The sequence below is a fragment of the Accipiter gentilis genome, chromosome 28 (genome assembly GCF_929443795.1).
Source record: "Accipiter gentilis chromosome 28, bAccGen1.1, whole genome shotgun sequence".
NCBI classification, from domain to species: domain Eukaryota; kingdom Metazoa; phylum Chordata; class Aves; order Accipitriformes; family Accipitridae; genus Astur; species Astur gentilis.
The window spans coordinates 4,733,259-4,752,400 of record NC_064907.1 but is presented as its reverse complement, the minus strand read 5'-3'; the positions used below and the strand labels follow the sequence as shown (position 1 = coordinate 4,752,400).

Below are 19,142 nucleotides of genomic sequence, written 5' to 3'. Positions count from 1 at the left end.
AAGAACTTCCTACAGGAGAGAGAGCCTCTTCTTACAGTTGAGTAGCTCTTTCTAACAGGCAATAACAGGTACGATAAAAACAGGTTAAGACAATTTGTTAGCACAGGTGCGGAAAGCTCCTACAGGTAGATACTAGCACATGCCCCCATCCGTTTGGTACGTTACTCTGGCAACTCCATGACGAGCTGAATCAGGGAAGCCACCCGACAGAACAAAAGGAGGAGCAGAAGGGGGCAACTTCCAGGTGGACAGACTTCATTTGACAACTATACGAATGCTATCGCTGGTGCAAGGCAAGAAGCAAAACCGAGAACTTTAGGGCTAGAGAAGAGACAGCCATACAGCTCTCTTCATCGGCAGTCTATTTTTACCATAACTTAAGGAAACCCAGTCCTTGCAAAAAGAGAGACTGAAAGTAAATGCAGCTCATGACTTTTGTTGCTTTCAGAGGTGTTTCGTTCACAAAGCTTAACGAACCCAAACAACTGACTCAATCTGTATTCCTTACCTTCCTGCCATACCACCGTTTCGAAAGGTATAGCGGGAAGCTGCACACATGCAATCTGGAACAACCACAGCGCCTAGCGATGCTGCAGTAAAAACCACCAAGGTCCCTGGTATTTGTTATGAATATGTTCCTGCAGGCAGGTGATGTTACAGAAGGTCTAACATAACCTTTTTTGACCAAATTCAAGTCTGCCGTTCTGATTTGCTATTCCAGTTCTCAATATAAGGAGTTTTGGAAAACTTGAAAAAACCTAAATCAAATCACAGTCTGTAAAGCCTTTAACTATAAAGATCACTAACTACAGGCCAGCTTACCCCAACAGTCCATTTTGCATTCAAGTTCTCTTCCCTGAAAGATATTCTGTGCTCCTTTGCTTGTAGAGGAGGAGTAACTGATTGTCCTGGAGATGCAGAAGGAGTTGCTAGGGGTGTAGTGTGAAGGCTGGATCTGAGCATAGACTGAGGAGTAAACGCAGGAAAACCAGAAGCAGCTGTGGCCAAAACTTTAGCTCCCTATGAAAAAAAATAATAATTTAAGACCTGCTAAATCTTCAAAAGAGAAGACTTCACTTGTCAAAAGTATTAGTTCAAATTAAACTGACTTTGTACCAGCAGAGAGGACAAAGATTAGCCTCTGCACTGCTCTTTTTCCAAAGGGACAAAAAACTTAATGGTATAAAACCCATGCGTTTTATGTTTCTTATGACTCTTTTGGCTTCTTTCTTCTTCTTTTTTTTTTTAATTAATGCAACATAAAATGTTAGTGTTCAAATTAATTTTCTGAAGAAACAAGGATATGGCATCTTCTTGTCTGCAATGCTATCTCCCATCCCAGTAACTTTTGCCATATCTACACTGCTCTTCTACAAGGCATACAGCTTCAAATGCTACCCCAGATACAGCAACTGAAAACACTGCCATGAGAAATGGCAATCGGCAAAGCAACAGCGATACCTTCTTTCTTCTCTGATTAATCAATCCACGCACTGGACTGAATGAAGTGACACTGCTGTAAACATACCTACACATCTTCATCTAGAAGCGTTCAGGTCTCCTTACGTCAGCTCAGAAAAGATTTTACAGTATTGAATGGGTTTAAAAGGAAGAGAATGAAACCAGCTTAACGATATGGACAATAGTTAGTAAGAAGAAAAAGGTTATAATTCAGAGAGATCACTACTATTCTGTTCAGGTAGGCAAAGGCAAAAAGAGCAGCACCAAGAAGATTGATTGGTCAGTTGTTATTTCCTTACATGAGGAGAGTTTGATGGCGGTGAATGGAAAGAGAGTTTAACACAAGCATCAATACGTAGAATCCCTGCAAAAAGCCATCACTGAATTTGACAGAGACTGACATCGCTTAACTGGCATCACTTACGTTGTCATTCCCTTAAGTGGATTAAGAAACGGAAGCATATACATTCTTGCTTGTTAGGCATGCAAGTCAAACTCCACAGAGCTATTGAGCACTTAAACAATGAGATGGTTAAGCTACAAATTGCATCTCTAAGGATCTATGTGTACTGAGAAGTCCAATTTATAACCTACACTCGTTTTTATTGCATGGAGCAAAGTATTTCACGAAGCTATGGGACAATGTGCGTACGGCAGTTAACTTAGAACTAAACTTTCCCTCTTCAAGACTGTTCCCAACTTTGTCCTGCTTCCAAAAGGATTCTACGTCCAATAACCACACGCATGCTGAAAATATTCCACAGTCTGAATCCAACAGGGTCTGTGTTAAATACTGTGGTGGTTTCATGTGAAACAAAGTTTACAGGCTTTTGGTTCGGTTGGTTGATCCTGTTTTTTAAAACACAAACCTTAACCACAAGAGGTGTCTCCAGTAAATTCAGCTCTGATGCTCCTGAAAAATTCTTTTGTGAGATGGAACCAAGCATATTTGGTTTCAGCGGGCTGGGTGCCATGAATGAAGTAGAAGCGCTGCATGGTGACTGCCAGCTATCACCCTGTGCTGCAGAACTTGAAGGAACAGGACGAACCACCAAATCCAGCGATCTGTGAAGAGACACAATTGAAACTGTGAACATAAATAAATACCTGAAATAAAATCATGCTGCGCTCAAGACATCTGAGGTGATACTTAACAAAGACATTCAAGGAACAAGAAATACAGGTGAACCCTCACTGCTGGGCTGATGTATCAGGCCCATGAACAAGTTACAGGCCTTCTCTTGTTTTTTCATTATTTCGTGACATGTCACACTTAATTTCCTAAATCCCTGCCATCTGAGGCAAGAGTAATGCAATTTTACGTGGCACAAGTGATGTGTAATTCTCATGTCAGAAGAAAATTCCTCTGCATTTCACTGCTGGGGCCACTTCAAATTCTCCACTTAGTTGTGTCCCCAAGCTGACCTTTTCTTTAACAGGTACAAAGCTAAATTTTGTTAACGGGTGTCCCAACAAATGCATCGGGCAGCTCCGCATCAGGGAGAGGACGTGCTATGACTGGTGGTTCTGTAGCTCTAGGCCTAGAATTAGACGGAAAATGTAACTGACTTTCACTCCCCTCAAGTCCAAACGTACCAGAATTCAAGTTTCACCTTGAATATACCACCGCTAGGAAAATCATCTGACAACTGCTAGCTTCTTTTTTGCTCTTTATAATTCTGCCTGGTTTTGAGTAAAAAAAAACAAAACAAAAGGCAGAAACGAAGCAGAAACTGGGCCCAAAGTGGTAAAAGATTACTATTTGATCACACAATCAAGTCTACCAAAACCTGTACACCAACAGCTTGTTGGCAACCATGGTTTTCGTTTCAGCTACCTTAAATTCTGTAAACACATTTACTGTAATGTAAATAGATGTATTTGCACAAATGAGATTATCATAGCAGAAGAACTCTCGCTCCAAGTATTACTTACGATGAATTGATTCTCAAATGTTATATCTTGTAGGTGCAAAAAAGCCAAAGGAAGCTTTATTCAGGTGCCCCTTCCCTCCAAATCACTAACATAATTCAAGTGGATTTCTCTCTCTCTCTCTCTCTCTCCAGACACGCAGCTCAAGACTAAACTTTCTTAAAAGGCTGCTTACCTATCACGGCGTGAGCAACTGGTTTTCTGCTCATTTCCTACCCCTACTTCTCCACTTTTGGACAATATATTACTGATGAATGTTGCACTTGTATGCACATTTCCTGCATTTGCTTGTTTTGTTACTGTTGATAACGGCTTTGGTCTTGCGACTGTAAAGCAAGAGGGGAAAAAATATCAGCCTTGTGTGATCAAAGTCGTGGTCAGTTGTCCATTGTATTTCCCTCCCCTAAAAATTACCTTCTCTTGAGACCGATGAAGGCAAGTGGTAAGGCTTGGCTCTCTCTCTGGCCAGCTTCCTTTGAACTCTAGGAAGGATCTTGCCACACTGGTCCAATCTAGAACTTCTGGCAACTGCTCTCTCTCTCAAGCGAGGCTCACCATCATTCTGATGAACAAAAAGCATAAAGCAGGAAGGTAACTGATTACAAGAAGTTCATTGCACACAACTAAAGTATTAGCTCAAATTAAACTGACTTTGTACCAGCAGAGAGGACAAAGATTAGCCTCTGCACTGCTCTTTTTCCAAAGGGACAAAAAACTTAATGGTATAAAACCCATGCGTTTTATGTTTCTTATGACTCTTTTGGCTTCTTTCTTCTTCTTTTTTTTTTTAATTAATGCAACATAAAATGTTAGTGTTCAAATTAATTTTCTGAAGAAACAAGGATATGGCATCTTCTTGTCTGCAATGCTATCTCCCATCCCAGTAACTTTTGCCATATCTACACTGCTCTTCTACAAGGCATACAGCTTCAAATGCTACCCCAGATACAGCAACTGAAAACACTGCCATGAGAAATGGCAATCGGCAAAGCAACAGCGATACCTTCTTTCTTCTCTGATTAATCAATCCACGCACTGGACTGAATGAAGTGACACTGCTGTAAACATACCTACACATCTTCATCTAGAAGCGTTCAGGTCTCCTTACGTCAGCTCAGAAAAGATTTTACAGTATTGAATGGGTTTAAAAGGAAGAGAATGAAACCAGCTTAACGATATGGACAATAGTTAGTAAGAAGAAAAAGGTTATAATTCAGAGAGATCACTACTATTCTGTTCAGGTAGGCAAAGGCAAAAAGAGCAGCACCAAGAAGATTGATTGGTCAGTTGTTATTTCCTTACATGAGGAGAGTTTGATGGCGGTGAATGGAAAGAGAGTTTAACACAAGCATCAATACGTAGAATCCCTGCAAAAAGCCATCACTGAATTTGACAGAGACTGACATCGCTTAACTGGCATCCCTTACGTTGTCATTCCCTTAAGTGGATTAAGAAACGGAAGCATATACATTCTTGCTTGTAGGCATGCAAGTCAAACTCCACAGAGCTATTGAGCACTTAAACAATGAGATGGTTAAGCTACAAATTGCATCTCTAAGGATCTATGTGTACTGAGAAGTCCAATTTATAACCTACACTCGTTTTTATTGCATGGAGCAAAGTATTTCACGAAGCTATGGGACAATGTGCGTACGGCAGTTAACTTAGAACTAAACTTTCCCTCTTCAAGACTGTTCCCAACTTTGTCCTGCTTCCAAAAGGATTCTACGTCCAATAACCACACGCATGCTGAAAATATTCCACAGTCTGAATCCAACAGGGTCTGTGTTAAATACTGTGGTGGTTTCATGTGAAACAAAGTTTACAGGCTTTTGGTTCGGTTGGTTGATCCTGTTTTTTAAAACACAAACCTTAACCACAAGAGGTGTCTCCAGTAAATTCAGCTCTGATGCTCCTGAAAAATTCTTTTGTGAGATGGAACCAAGCATATTTGGTTTCAGCGGGCTGGGTGCCATGAATGAAGTAGAAGCGCTGCATGGTGACTGCCAGCTATCACCCTGTGCTGCAGAACTTGAAGGAACAGGACGAACCACCAAATCCAGCGATCTGTGAAGAGACACAATTGAAACTGTGAACATAAATAAATACCTGAAATAAAATCATGCTGCGCTCAAGACATCTGAGGTGATACTTAACAAAGACATTCAAGGAACAAGAAATACAGGTGAACCCTCACTGCTGGGCTGATGTATCAGGCCCATGAACAAGTTACAGGCCTTCTCTTGTTTTTTCATTATTTCGTGACATGTCACACTTAATTTCCTAAATCCCTGCCATCTGAGGCAAGAGTAATGCAATTTTACGTGGCACAAGTGATGTGTAATTCTCATGTCAGAAGAAAATTCCTCTGCATTTCACTGCTGGGGCCACTTCAAATTCTCCACTTAGTTGTGTCCCCAAGCTGACCTTTTCTTTAACAGGTACAAAGCTAAATTTTGTTAACGGGTGTCCCAACAAATGCATCGGGCAGCTCCGCATCAGGGAGAGGACGTGCTATGACTGGTGGTTCTGTAGCTCTAGGCCTAGAATTAGACGGAAAATGTAACTGACTTTCACTCCCCTCAAGTCCAAACGTACCAGAATTCAAGTTTCACCTTGAATATACCACCTCTAGGAAAATCATCTGACAACTGCTAGCTTCTTTTTTGCTCTTTATAATTCTGCCTGGTTTTGAGTAAAAAAAAACAAAACAAAAGGCAGAAACGAAGCAGAAACTGGGCCCAAAGTGGTAAAAGATTACTATTTGATCACACAATCAAGTCTACCAAAACCTGTACACCAACAGCTTGTTGGCAACCATGGTTTTCGTTTCAGCTACCTTAAATTCTGTAAACACATTTACTGTAATGTAAATAGATGTATTTGCACAAATGAGATTATCATAGCAGAAGAACTCTCGCTCCAAGTATTACTTACGATGAATTGATTCTCAAATGTTATATCTTGTAGGTGCAAAAAAGCCAAAGGAAGCTTTATTCAGGTGCCCCTTCCCTCCAAAACACTAACATAATTCAAGTGGATTTCTCTCTCTCTCTCTCTCTCTCTCTCCAGACACGCAGCTCAAGACTAAACTTTCTTAAAAGGCTGCTTACCTATCACGGCGTGAGCAACTGGTTTTCTGCTCATTTCCTACCCCTACTTCTCCACTTTTGGACAATATATTACTGATGAATGTTGCACTTGTATGCACATTTCCTGCATTTGCTTGTTTTGTTACTGTTGATAACGGCTTTGGTCTTGCGACTGTAAAGCAAGAGGGGAAAAAATATCAGCCTTGTGTGATCAAAGTCGTGGTCAGTTGTCCATTGTATTTCCCTCCCCTAAAAATTACCTTCTCTTGAGACCGATGAAGGCAAGTGGTAAGGCTTGGCTCTCTCTCTGGCCAGCTTCCTTTGAACTCTAGGAAGGATCTTGCCACACTGGTCCAATCTAGAACTTCTGGCAACTGCTCTCTCTCTCAAGCGAGGCTCACCATCATTCTGATGAACAAAAAGCATAAAGCAGGAAGGTAACTGATTACAAGAAGTTCATTGCACACAACTAAAGTATTAGCTCAAATTAAACTGACTTTGTACCAGCAGAGAGGACAAAGATTAGCCTCTGCACTGCTCTTTTTCCAAAGGGACAAAAAACTTAATGGTATAAAACCCATGCGTTTTATGTTTCTTATGACTCTTTTGGCTTCTTTCTTCTTCTTTTTTTTTTTAATTAATGCAACATAAAATGTTAGTGTTCAAATTAATTTTCTGAAGAAACAAGGATATGGCATCTTCTTGTCTGCAATGCTATCTCCCATCCCAGTAACTTTTGCCATATCTACACTGCTCTTCTACAAGGCATACAGCTTCAAATGCTACCCCAGATACAGCAACTGAAAACACTGCCATGAGAAATGGCAATCGGCAAAGCAACAGCGATACCTTCTTTCTTCTCTGATTAATCAATCCACGCACTGGACTGAATGGAGTGACACTGCTGTAAACATACCTACACATCTTCATCTAGAAGCGTTCAGGTCTCCTTACGTCAGCTCAGAAAAGATTTTACAGTATTGAATGGGTTTAAAAGGAAGAGAATGAAACCAGCTTAACGATATGGACAATAGTTAGTAAGAAGAAAAAGGTTATAATTCAGAGAGATCACTACTATTCTGTTCAGGTAGGCAAAGGCAAAAAGAGCAGCACCAAGAAGATTGATTGGTCAGTTGTTATTTCCTTACATGAGGAGAGTTTGATGGCGGTGAATGGAAAGAGAGTTTAACACAAGCATCAATACGTAGAATCCCTGCAAAAAGCCATCACTGAATTTGACAGAGACTGACATCGCTTAACTGGCATCACTTACGTTGTCATTCCCTTAAGTGGATTAAGAAACGGAAGCATATACATTCTTGCTTGTAGGCATGCAAGTCAAACTCCACAGAGCTATTGAGCACTTAAACAATGAGATGGTTAAGCTACAAATTGCATCTCTAAGGATCTATGTGTACTGAGAAGTCCAATTTATAACCTACACTCGTTTTTATTGCATGGAGCAAAGTATTTCACGAAGCTATGGGACAATGTGCGTACGGCAGTTAACTTAGAACTAAACTTTCCCTCTTCAAGACTGTTCCCAACTTTGTCCTGCTTCCAAAAGGATTCTACGTCCAATAACCACACGCATGCTGAAAATATTCCACAGTCTGAATCCAACAGGGTCTGTGTTAAATACTGTGGTGGTTTCATGTGAAACAAAGTTTACAGGCTTTTGGTTCGGTTGGTTGATCCTGTTTTTTAAAACACAAACCTTAACCACAAGAGGTGTCTCCAGTAAATTCAGCTCTGATGCTCCTGAAAAATTCTTTTGTGAGATGGAACCAAGCATATTTGGTTTCAGCGGGCTGGGTGCCATGAATGAAGTAGAAGCGCTGCATGGTGACTGCCAGCTATCACCCTGTGCTGCAGAACTTGAAGGAACAGGACGAACCACCAAATCCAGCGATCTGTGAAGAGACACAATTGAAACTGTGAACATAAATAAATACCTGAAATAAAATCATGCTGCGCTCAAGACATCTGAGGTGATACTTAACAAAGACATTCAAGGAACAAGAAATACAGGTGAACCCTCACTGCTGGGCTGATGTATCAGGCCCATGAACAAGTTACAGGCCTTCTCTTGTTTTTTCATTATTTCGTGACATGTCACACTTAATTTCCTAAATCCCTGCCATCTGAGGCAAGAGTAATGCAATTTTACGTGGCACAAGTGATGTGTAATTCTCATGTCAGAAGAAAATTCCTCTGCATTTCACTGCTGGGGCCACTTCAAATTCTCCACTTAGTTGTGTCCCCAAGCTGACCTTTTCTTTAACAGGTACAAAGCTAAATTTTGTTAACGGGTGTCCCAACAAATGCATCGGGCAGCTCCGCATCAGGGAGAGGACGTGCTATGACTGGTGGTTCTGTAGCTCTAGGCCTAGAATTAGACGGAAAATGTAACTGACTTTCACTCCCCTCAAGTCCAAACGTACCAGAATTCAAGTTTCACCTTGAATATACCACCGCTAGGAAAATCATCTGACAACTGCTAGCTTCTTTTTTGCTCTTTATAATTCTGCCTGGTTTTGAGTAAAAAAAAAACAAAACAAAAGGCAGAAACGAAGCAGAAACTGGGCCCAAAGTGGTAAAAGATTACTATTTGATCACACAATCAAGTCTACCAAAACCTGTACACCAACAGCTTGTTGGCAACCATGGTTTTCGTTTCAGCTACCTTAAATTCTGTAAACACATTTACTGTAATGTAAATAGATGTATTTGCACAAATGAGATTATCATAGCAGAAGAACTCTCGCTCCAAGTATTACTTACGATGAATTGATTCTCAAATGTTATATCTTGTAGGTGCAAAAAAGCCAAAGGAAGCTTTATTCAGGTGCCCCTTCCCTCCAAATCACTAACATAATTCAAGTGGATTTCTCTCTCTCTCTCTCTCTCTCCAGACACGCAGCTCAAGACTAAACTTTCTTAAAAGGCTGCTTACCTATCACGGCGTGAGCAACTGGTTTTCTGCTCATTTCCTACCCCTACTTCTCCACTTTTGGACAATATATTACTGATGAATGTTGCACTTGTATGCACATTTCCTGCATTTGCTTGTTTTGTTACTGTTGATAACGGCTTTGGTCTTGCGACTGTAAAGCAAGAGGGGAAAAAATATCAGCCTTGTGTGATCAAAGTCGTGGTCAGTTGTCCATTGTATTTCCCTCCCCTAAAAATTACCTTCTCTTGAGACCGATGAAGGCAAGTGGTAAGGCTTGGCTCTCTCTCTGGCCAGCTTCCTTTGAACTCTAGGAAGGATCTTGCCACACTGGTCCAATCTAGAACTTCTGGCAACTGCTCTCTCTCTCAAGCGAGGCTCACCATCATTCTGATGAACAAAAAGCATAAAGCAGGAAGGTAACTGATTACAAGAAGTTCATTGCACACAACTAAAGTATTAGCTCAAATTAAACTGACTTTGTACCAGCAGAGAGGACAAAGATTAGCCTCTGCACTGCTCTTTTTCCAAAGGGACAAAAAACTTAATGGTATAAAACCCATGCGTTTTATGTTTCTTATGACTCTTTTGGCTTCTTTCTTCTTCTTTTTTTTTTTAATTAATGCAACATAAAATGTTAGTGTTCAAATTAATTTTCTGAAGAAACAAGGATATGGCATCTTCTTGTCTGCAATGCTATCTCCCATCCCAGTAACTTTTGCCATATCTACACTGCTCTTCTACAAGGCATACAGCTTCAAATGCTACCCCAGATACAGCAACTGAAAACACTGCCATGAGAAATGGCAATCGGCAAAGCAACAGCGATACCTTCTTTCTTCTCTGATTAATCAATCCACGCACTGGACTGAATGAAGTGACACTGCTGTAAACATACCTACACATCTTCATCTAGAAGCGTTCAGGTCTCCTTACGTCAGCTCAGAAAAGATTTTACAGTATTGAATGGGTTTAAAAGGAAGAGAATGAAACCAGCTTAACGATATGGACAATAGTTAGTAAGAAGAAAAAGGTTATAATTCAGAGAGATCACTACTATTCTGTTCAGGTAGGCAAAGGCAAAAAGAGCAGCACCAAGAAGATTGATTGGTCAGTTGTTATTTCCTTACATGAGGAGAGTTTGATGGCGGTGAATGGAAAGAGAGTTTAACACAAGCATCAATACGTAGAATCCCTGCAAAAAGCCATCACTGAATTTGACAGAGACTGACATCGCTTAACTGGCATCCCTTACGTTGTCATTTCCTTAAGTGGATTAAGAAACGGAAGCATATACATTCTTGCTTGTAGGCATGCAAGTCAAACTCCACAGAGCTATTGAGCACTTAAACAATGAGATGGTTAAGCTACAAATTGCATCTCTAAGGATCTATGTGTACTGAGAAGTCCAATTTATAACCTACACTCGTTTTTATTGCATGGAGCAAAGTATTTCACGAAGCTATGGGACAATGTGCGTACGGCAGTTAACTTAGAACTAAACTTTCCCTCTTCAAGACTGTTCCCAACTTTGTCCTGCTTCCAAAAGGATTCTACGTCCAATAACCACACGCATGCTGAAAATATTCCACAGTCTGAATCCAACAGGGTCTGTGTTAAATACTGTGGTGGTTTCATGTGAAACAAAGTTTACAGGCTTTTGGTTCGGTTGGTTGATCCTGTTTTTTAAAACACAAACCTTAACCACAAGAGGTGTCTCCAGTAAATTCAGCTCTGATGCTCCTGAAAAATTCTTTTGTGAGATGGAACCAAGCATATTTGGTTTCAGCGGGCTGGGTGCCATGAATGAAGTAGAAGCGCTGCATGGTGACTGCCAGCTATCACCCTGTGCTGCAGAACTTGAAGGAACAGGACGAACCACCAAATCCAGCGATCTGTGAAGAGACACAATTGAAACTGTGAACATAAATAAATACCTGAAATAAAATCATGCTGCGCTCAAGACATCTGAGGTGATACTTAACAAAGACATTCAAGGAACAAGAAATACAGGTGAACCCTCACTGCTGGGCTGATGTATCAGGCCCATGAACAAGTTACAGGCCTTCTCTTGTTTTTTCATTATTTCGTGACATGTCACACTGAATTTCCTAAATCCCTGCCATCTGAGGCAAGAGTAATGCAATTTTACGTGGCACAAGTGATGTGTAATTCTCATGTCAGAAGAAAATTCCTCTGCATTTCACTGCTGGGGCCACTTCAAATTCTCCACTTTAGTTGTGTCCCCAAGCTGACCTTTTCTTTAACAGGTACAAAGCTAAATTTTGTTAACGGGTGTCCCAACAAATGCATCGGGCAGCTCCGCATCAGGGAGAGGACGTGCTATGACTGGTGGTTCTGTAGCTCTAGGCCTAGAATTAGACGGAAAATGTAACTGACTTTCACTCCCCTCAAGTCCAAACGTACCAGAATTCAAGTTTCACCTTGAATATACCACCTCTAGGAAAATCATCTGACAACTGCTAGCTTCTTTTTTGCTCTTTATAATTCTGCCTGGTTTTGAGTAAAAAAAAACAAAACAAAAGGCAGAAACGAAGCAGAAACTGGGCCCAAAGTGGTAAAAGATTACTATTTGATCACACAATCAAGTCTACCAAAACCTGTACACCAACAGCTTGTTGGCAACCATGGTTTTCGTTTCAGCTACCTTAAATTCTGTAAACACATTTACTGTAATGTAAATAGATGTATTTGCACAAATGAGATTATCATAGCAGAAGAACTCTCGCTCCAAGTATTACTTACGATGCATTGATTCTCAAATGTTATATCTTGTAGGTGCAAAAAAGCCAAAGGAAGCTTTATTCAGGTGCCCCTTCCCTCCAAAACACTAACATAATTCAAGTGGATTTCTCTCTCTCTCTCTCTCTCTCTCTCCAGACACGCAGCTCAAGACTAAACTTTCTTAAAAGGCTGCTTACCTATCACGGCGTGAGCAACTGGTTTTCTGCTCATTTCCTACCCCTACTTCATCACTTTTGGACAATATATTACTGATGAACGTTGCACTTGTACGCACATTTCCTGCATTTGCTTGTTTTGTTACTGTTGATAACGGCTTTGGTCTTGCGACTGTAAAGCAAGAGGGGAAAAAATATCAGCCTTGTGTGATCAAAGTCGTGGTCAGTTGTCCATTGTATTTCCCTCCCCTAAAAATTACCTTCTCTTGAGACCGATGAAGGCAAGTGGTAAGGCTTGGCTCTCTCTCTGGCCAGCTTCCTTTGAACTCTAGGAAGGATCTTGCCACACTGGTCCAATCTAGAACTTCTGGCAACTGCTCTCTCTCTCAAGCGAGGCTCACCATCATTCTGATGAACAAAAAGCATAAAGCAAGAAGGCAACTGATTACAAGAAGTTCATTGCACACAACTATCTCTGCTATTTCTAATTAGTGAATACATTTCCTCCACAGATACTGTACAATACCGCCACTGCACAGAGGAGCAGCAAGTTCTACTCCTCGGCACACACCAATTCCACCCGGTAATTTCAGCAAAGGGCAAGGCAGACTAGGATAAGAACAGAACCTACAACTTCTGGTTGAAACAATTCCGGCACTCGGCAGAACCTTACTCCGATCCTCTTGTTCTCACCTGCAATTTTCAAATGCCTTACGAAATAGCAGGCTTTCCCTTGTTTTTCCTGTAACACCAATGTCCGAGATGACTGAATATTCAGGACAACTGCAAATTACAGTGGACGCAATGATGTGAATATTAAAACAGGTAAGAAAAGGCTACCTACACACACCTTCTGCCTGAAGTAAAGTTTTCAAATGCAGGACCTAAACCTTCCAAGACCACTTTATAAGTGCGATCCACTGGAAAACTATGGTTCCGGAAAACAGAACATGTATCACAGATTCATAACAGAAGTTCGCCAAACGCAAAATTTGTTCTGGCTGTTTTGAGAAATAGAAGTTAGATAGGAATTTCTGTCATCAAAGGGGTAAACCAGAAGTTGCGGATTCGCAGAGCTCATGCTATACCTGGAGGAAATAAAAAGAAAACCAAACCAGCACACAGATTTTACCTGTGGATTGGCATCCAGACTGCTGTCAGCTAGAAAAATAAAGTTGTGTGCAAGATTCAAGAGATGACATACAACATACTCTTCAGGCCACAGAAAGGAGTGACACAAACAGCGTTCAGCATTCTAAACCATTATTCCTTAGATGCAAACAAACTATGTTAAGTGGAGTTGACAATGGTCTGCAACACTTAATTTATAACTTCACGCAGTAGCTTTGGAGTAGTGAAATATTTTGTTCAACTTTTAGGTTCAGCTGTAACGGAAAGTGTAGAAACTTATTCCTAGTATTTCAAAGAATGGTATAGAAAACAAAGCATTGATTTTTATTTTATTTACTACCAAAAATGGTTAGTAACACCCAACAGAAACCTGCACACTTGACAGAACTTTCATGCTTACCGTAAGATTAACGTTCATTGAACGATTCGACTGCAGCGCTGGGATATAGTTGGCACGCTGCACATGGTGGTCTAAAGGAAATCTAGGATTCCGAACAGCAGCGTCGCTCTGTAAAATCTTCTCCAAACACTCCTATGCGAAATAACACATTTCAAAAATCTGTTATGATTCTGCCTCTTCTCTTTTCAAAGAGACCATTAAGATTTTTGTCGTGTCCACACTTACTTGTTCAGTGCCTGTGAAAGGTAGCTTCAGTAAGTCTTCCATTAGTCCCATCTCCTGACAGATTTCATACACGTGTTTTAACAGCTCTTCGATGTTTAACCTGGTGGCATGTTGCTGCAACAGACCCCAGGCCTCCACCACACACCTGTAATTAAATTTTTTGAGACGTAAAGGCTTATTACTAGTATAACCAAAAAGATGCCCCCAAACTACTGTCTTCAGAGTTTAAAGGGAATTTAGGGGATGGTGATTCGTATTATTTGTTCTCCACCTTTCACAATATTTGAATGCCAAAACGGTGGGACAGGTTTCTTTACCTATTGGACAACAACACAGCGAGGAAAAGCCGCACTTCACTGCTGCTTGGCATTGCTGGCTTCATCATCTGTAGGTATCTGAGGGCTCGCCTATGCTCTCCTTGGCACATCAGGGATTGAATAATTCTCCTGTGCTGCCATGACACAGTTTTGATTGTAGCTGGATGAAAGAGCAGGGCCAGTGAATTCTGTAGAGGTTAGAGGTCAGGTGTATTACGATATGCACATGCACGCACACCACAAGAACATTCAAAAGTACCTTAAGTAAGGGTGGACGTGTCTTAAATAAACTGAGATGACTAACTACTGTAAATAAAAATTCTCAAGTATTTGCAAAAAAGAAATCCAGTTAGCCGTACAGAACAAAGCGAGTGTTTTAAAAGGAGTAGTTCACACTTTTCCAGAGTAACCAAATCTCTGTGTACAAACACCACTTTTTATAAATACATTACCAAATAATAAGCTGTTCTCCCAGACAAACAGATATATTAACTTCGTGACAGGCAAAGAACAACCTTCAGCATCAGAAAGAACATGAATTAGGTTGAACAGTCACTTCTGCAGTCTTCTGCCTCAAACCTTGCTGCTATGATCGTCGTTTTAGTATTTAAAGTACCTAAAACACTGTCTTTGAGAAAGCGCTCCATCGGTCTGCTGAAAACAACCTAAATGGATGGCTTTGAAAATTCAAGTATCAAGCATTATTAAAGTTGATTTCTTCTTTGTTTTAATCAATTTCCTGTCAAAGTGGCTAAAAGAAAATTTCAGATTATAACTTATTGCTGAACATGTCGTAGCAGTATGACAAAAGGGCTTCTAATGTTGTAGCACCTGTTATTAGCTAAGCACCGATTTTTTTAAAATCATTTTACAGATTACAGCTTTGGACTGTAGGGGATGTCTAACTGAACTGTAACGTACTTACTTCGTAATCATTGTGATCTAGAAGCCAAAAGCCTTCAACAAGCTTAACAAGTCCCCAGGGGATAGCAAAGGCAGTTGGGAAGGAGTCGATTGAAGTCTCTGTTTTATTCGGAAAGGAATGCGTGATATCTAGCAGCAAGTAAATTGTCTGACATCAAGTATCTAGTTAAGGCTAATAAATTTGGAAGACCAAACATTTATCACATCACATTTTGAAAAACACAGTGAAATCAGAATATACAAGTGGTAGGAAGCAGAAAATACTGCCGTATTAGTCTGGCCATTTTGAGCTATTATAACCTGAGGACGGTCAGGTCCTAACCACAAAACTGCATTCTGAATAAATAGCCAGAAAGAAATACTCTTTGATTTCTGTAAGGCATTCAGAAAGGTTAATTTTAGATACTTAAATACTTCCGTTGTTACAAACTCAGGCTCCCTCTTTAGTCACTGGAGCTACCAGCTGGACATTAAAAACACCTGAACATCCAATGCTTAATTATTAAAGCAAACAATTTCTACCGTTGGTTTTTTCCCTCATTTCCAGAGTATATAGGACAATGGAAATTAAGGTGTCCTTACAAGAGAACCTAGCACTGAATGATTGACACTGGATTTAAAACAGTATGCGGATCACTCATCAGTAGTGTCATTTTCTCTTTCTGACATCCGTTTTTAGGGACATATTCTAACAAGACAGCTCTGGGGTACAACCCTTTTTAAACCCCTTGCTCTCTAGGCTCCCCTCTCGGGTTAGGCAGCAAACAACAAAAAGTAATTCTGTATATTTCAGCAGCTTAAAAATTAAGTTTCTGCCCAATGACTTTTCTCTTCTCTCTCTTTCTTATTCCGTGTGCCTGCACTTCTAACAGAACAAAAGCAAGCACTGCTATCTGGGCAGGAAGACAGAAGACTTGGGCAAAAATCAGGTACCGGTCAGAAATCCTTCTGCTCTCAAGCAGCACGTATTACTGCATCATCCTAGTAAGCAGTCATTTGCTACAGACACGGGTGCTTTAAAAAATTAAAAACTGTGCTAAGTTTTGAGAAAAACCAAGGGAGATTTTTAGCTTTAACATTTCTTAGTAAACCTGTTTTCGCATGTCAGAAAAGACTTTGCAACAAATAAATCATAAAGAATCCACAGTACAAAGAAATAAAACAACGCTCCTGTCCACATCTCCATTCTAAACTAAACGTGTTCACTTGCACTGTGTTGGAAGCATAAATTCAAAAACGTTATTAAACACGCAGGTGACAAACATTTAAGAACATTTATGTGCGTATACTGAAGGTGTAGTAAAAATAACGAGAAAGGATACAATTGCATGTTTGTAGCTTTCTTCAATGCCTTCTAGCAAATAGAGATCCAGCAGTGCCTGAAAATGAAAAATCAAAAGTTTTTTAAAAACTCCTGTCTTTCATCAATCATTGGCTTTTGGGTGGGGCTTTGGGGGGTTCGTTGCTGTTTACAGTGAACATAACACTCACGTGTAAACTAGCAGGTGGGTATTTCCCAGTTCCTCCTTCATCTCTCCGCCACAACTTCTCAACTTGGTCTCCTAACTGGGAAACCATTCCATCAATCATCAAGCAGTCAGAATCCCATTTTCCTCTGGAACAAAAGGTAGCAAGGATTTGGAGAGTCAAACACTGATTCCAGCCTCTCAGTGTAACAGATCTCCTCCAGTCAAACCAAACAAAAAAAAGCTCCCACGAGGCAAAGAAAGTGACAAACACACAAAGGCATGATTATGACTTGAAACGGCACATGAAAGGAATGTCTGAGTCAGATGAAAGATCTTTGTTAGATCATACTGAATTATTAGAGGAATTCCAAATAGACATCCTGGAAAGCTCTCCTACTAAGGGACCTTTTCGTTTTCAGGTTTTCTCTTTTGTTGTCTTGTAGTACAAAGGAAGTGTGAACTAAGTTTTTTATGTGCCAGAAATAACCACTCTCCTACTGTCTAACAGAGGAAACGCAACAGTGTCAAAATACCAGGACTATTCTTTAACGCAAGTCTAATGCCTCCCGTTGGAGTGTTCCAATACACAGCTGTGAGAAGAAGACAACACCACGGAAAGTTCAGATTTTGTTCTCAGCATCTCACTTTTCTTACTGAAAAAAAGTTGTTTTCAGAAAGCTGAGCATACAGGTGAAGTTTAGTGTCATCTTAAGCAGCATTTATGTTTCTATGCACATCCCCATTATGTTTCTATGCACAGACCATTACAACCACGGATGGGTGAACCTTTAAAAATTGCTTTCTTCACAAGTCCATCGCAATCTTTGGCTGACTGGGACACTACCCTTTCATTTCCCCATCATAAGAAGCAGAAAGAGCACACTGGAGGTTGTATGCTTCTAAGGAACACCTGAGCCGGTATGTAAGTTACTTGAGAAGTAAGCTAAGTAAGATGAACTTTAAAGTCAATAGCTACTACGCCGCAGCTTGCACCTTAACTCATCTTGCAGCATCCTCTTCTTGTTTGCAGTGCCATAGCCTAAGCTTCTTTAGCTCTTTATTTAGTTTTCAGCACAATTTCCAAAGAAAAATCTATTATCGTCTAATCCAAGGCATATCACCTATATGCTAGTGAGCTAGCGCAGCAAAGAGACTTCACGTTCAGCAAGTGACTTTTATCCAACAGCCAGTAGAATGCTAGGTGTGCCAACTACATCGAACTCTATCTCATTAAATCACACAAATGTACTTGTGAATTAGGCCAATACAGTTATTAGCCTTGCTCACTAGTCAATAAACGAGATGAGGTTTGTTTTGTTTTTAAAACTTGCTTTCTTCTCTGTCCAAAGCACCTGTTCTGTGAATGCCGTGCTTTGCTGAACGGGAGATCGCTGACCCTATCCTGAACACATGACCTTTTTCAGTAGTACCAAATGATACAGATTGGCCGCTGGATTAAGTACGCTACCAAGAAACAAGGATGCCAACAAATGGTACTAAGCAGAGGTATATACAAATATTGTAACACAGGAAAGTAACCTCTGTGTTCAAGAGAACGCATGCATCGCTGAAGTGAAGAGCAAATACCAACTGTCGATAGCAAAGCCACTCACTGCCACTTCTGATTTCACAGTGGAAGTGTTCTCGAGTTCTCCTGTAAGGCTTACCTTGATAAACGCTCAAGTTTCTGTCGATGACCAGCGTAGTAGCTCTGAATCAGAGGGTAATTGTAGAAAGGTCTACCCAAACGCGCATCATCATCTACAGGCAATAAAGTAAAAGCAAGTTAAAGAAGCAATATCACATTTTGAAACTGAAACGTTTGACTAAAAAGACAGACGATCATACGAGCTAAGCATCAAGAAGCACACAGGCAAGCCTCCAACTTTGAAAGAAGCCAATCCTCTTTCTGCCTTTGCTAAAGGAGCGGTAAGACACAAGACTCAATTCCCTCTTCTCTCAAGTGCCATTTCAAGTTTACAATTGAGGTAGCATTCAGAACACGTACTGTAAGCGCAAGCTCACTACCGAAAGGACAATTCTCAAAGGGAATGGTTTCTTAAACATGTCCTGTGAGCATTTGTGAGACAATGAAGGCTGACGATAGACTTTATAATCCACCCAAATAAAGAAGTCTTGCTGAGGTGTATTTTTTCCTCAAGCAATGAATAAAAAGTTCCAAACACGCAGGTAATGCCTTTGCTGTAAAAACAAGCATTCCCGTATTTGTTGTGTAACAGTAATTTGTTTAAAATCCCAAGTCTTTCAAGCTGTGGACACAAGCAACTCCTTCAAGTCAGAGGCTTATTGCTCTTTC

The 19,142-nt window shown here is 40.4% G+C and overlaps 1 pseudogene; it reads right to left on the bottom strand.

The window, feature by feature from the left end:
- The window catches only part of LOC126051802 (protein ELYS-like), a 45,049-nt pseudogene that overhangs the window by 9,202 nt on the left and 16,705 nt on the right, over positions 1 to 19,142 (bottom strand).